This window comes from Myotis daubentonii, chromosome 5, assembly GCF_963259705.1.
Source record: "Myotis daubentonii chromosome 5, mMyoDau2.1, whole genome shotgun sequence".
NCBI classification, from domain to species: domain Eukaryota; kingdom Metazoa; phylum Chordata; class Mammalia; order Chiroptera; family Vespertilionidae; genus Myotis; species Myotis daubentonii.
Genome location: NC_081844.1, coordinates 51,362,351 through 51,365,333, shown reverse-complemented (window position 1 = coordinate 51,365,333; position 2,983 = coordinate 51,362,351).

The window sequence follows — 2,983 nt, the reverse complement described above, 5'->3', positions numbered from 1 at the left end:
CCAGATAAACTATCGCTCAGGTTTTGTCATGAAGGTTTGTATTAGCAAGATTTCTCCTGCTCTCATTTGCCCACCACTGTTGATTAATGAAAGGTAATAAGATTGTTGTTTTTTGTTGTTGTTGTTTGTTAATCCTCACTCGAGGATATTTTTCCATTGATTTTTAGAGAGAGTGAAGGGAGGCTGAGAGATAGAGAAACATCAATGCGACACATTGATTGGTTGCCTCCCGCACGCACACACCTGGACCCTGACCAGGGCCAGGGACTGGGCCAACAACCAAGGTAGGTGCCCTTGACCAGAATTGAACCTGGGCCAACGCTCTATCCACAGAGCAAACCTGGCTAGGGTGAAAGATAAGTTTTTATTCCCACACCAATGGTTGTTTCCTTCCCCAACCTGGGAGTGAAAATTAATCAGATAGTAGCCATCCTCTCTTAAACACAGACTAAGACCTATTTAAGTAACATATTATATATGATACCCAAAATGATAAATAAGAATGCCAACATGGCATTATGGTTTAACTTCAACTAGTAACTTAAGAAGCAAATGTGCTTTTTGAGTTATCTATATAATAAAAGCCTAAGTGACCATTATGGCGGAACAACCGGTTGCTATGATGTTCACTGACCACCAGGGGGAAGACGCTCAATGCAGGAGCTGTCCTCTGGTGGTCAGTATGCTCCCACAGGGGGAGCGCCACTCAGCCAGAAGCCGGGCTCATGGCGGGTGAGCGCAGAAGCGGTGGCTAGAGCCTCTCCCTCTTCTGTGGCAGCGCTAAGGAGCAGTGAGCAGGTGGGCAGTAAGGAGCGAGGGGTCCCAGACTGCAAGAGGGCACAGACTGGGCTGAGGGACACCCCCATCCCCCAGTGCAAGAATTTCGTGCACCGGGCCTCTAGTATATTTATAAGACAGTAACTTTCCACAGGTGCTGCATATTGCTTTATGGGAAGTTAAATCAATATTCTTTATATTTTATTATTTGGCAGAAAACTTTAGTTCACCAATAACAAATATGTTAATAATAAGAATAGCAACTATTTACTGAGCTCATGGTATGTGATATTAAAGAGAAGACCATATGCCCCAAATGGTGTCACTTATGCAAAGCCCATGATACCAAACCTAAATTTAATACCTAATCTTATTGATGTTTCAACCTCTCCCAGAAACATAATCTTAATTAATCAACCAGTCTGGAATTTTCTGAGCAGCGCTGATACATGGGTCCTCTCATCCCCCATAGGAAGTAGAGGTAATTTCCATGATAAAAATTCTTGCCATTCCCTCCCCGAAAAGATGTCCTGGTCTCAAAATAATATTTTCTTGCCCCACCCTTCATCCCATAAAAGCCTTCCATTTTGTACAACTCTTTGGAGAACGCTTCTAGTTGTTAGATGGGATTGCTGCCACATTCATGAATCTCTTAATAAAGCCAATTAGATCTTCAAATTTACTAGGTTGAATTTTTGTGTGTGTGTGTGTGTGTTTTTTTAACAGTGACAAGCACCATGAGTGCATACATTGTTCTACATTATCCACAATGACACTAAAAGGTAGAAACTATCATTTCTCCATTTTACGAGCAATAAAATTGAGCCACAGAGAGGTTAATCATTTGCTCATCTCACTCAGAGTCCGCATTCCTAACCACTGTGCTAACTGCAATTTCCAACTATGTAGATGATTTATCAATATGGAAATTACTCTTAACACAACATAGTTCTGCTATGTTGGACATGTAGAAAGGATGGGTAAACATTAGGAATGTCAAAATAAATGTGTCATGAGCTCAGGTGAAACAGAGAATTCCATAGGAAGGGGGAGAGAAGAGTAGAACAAATGGCTTAAAGGTTGCCTAAGCTTCCAAAATAACATGTTCATCACAAACTCATCTTGACAACAAGAAACAAACAAAAGAAAGACCACATAATATGTAAATGTATATATGAAAAAATCCTGGAAGGAAATGTAGCATTATGCTGCGGTTATTGGTGGCTATCTCTGTGTAGTGGAATTTTAAGTGCCTTTTTTTCCCTCTGACTTTTTAAATTTTATTTCTATACAATTGCCCACTCTTCATTAAACCTAGCTTAAAAGTACTCAGGTTTAACTGTTTCTTTGGGTCTTTATTTTCTTGGGAAGGCTCCCCTGTCAGATAAAACTTGTTAAATTAATGTGTACCTATGCTTTTCTCCTGTTAACTCTGAGATTAATTTTCTGACCCTATAAGGTCAGAAAATGTTTCAACTACCCCTCTACTTAGATTCTCTCATATTGTTCTGTTTCCTTTATTTAATGCAGTCTTAAATTATTTAATATATGTGTCTAGAGCAGCGGTTCTCAACCTTCTGGCCCTTTAAATACAGTTCCTCATGTTGTGACCCAACCATAAAATTATTTTCGTTGCTACTTCATAACTGTAATGTTGCTACTGTTATGAATCGTAATGTAAATATCTGATATGCAGGATGGTCTTAGGCGACCCCTGTGAAAGGGTAGTTCCACTGCCAAAGGGGTCGCGACACAGGTTGAGAACCACTGGTCTAGAGAGTCTCTCCTCACTAGATTATAAACTCTTTGAAAGTGGGGGTGTTGTCTCTTATGCTCCTCATTCTATGCATAGACCTTGGAATAGTGCCTGGTATATAGTAGGCATTCAATAAATCCTTGATCAATAATTGAATGAATGGCAAGACAGTATCTGCATGAACTCTACCATCCGCTGTTCTGGATTTACCCGTTCAATCAGACTTGAGCACCCAAGCTTCACTGCAAGAACTCCGGAGTGGGGAGAAGGGGAATTTAAAGACGTTGTTATCACTGCAGCAAACCCTTTGACTTTTGCTGTATATGCTTATAAATAACATTGCATGATAATAACCTGTGTTCATAAATGCTAACCATTTTAAGTCCCAAAAACTTAACTCTGAGTAACAAAATATAAAAAAGTTAACATGCACACGAGGGAACTCATTTA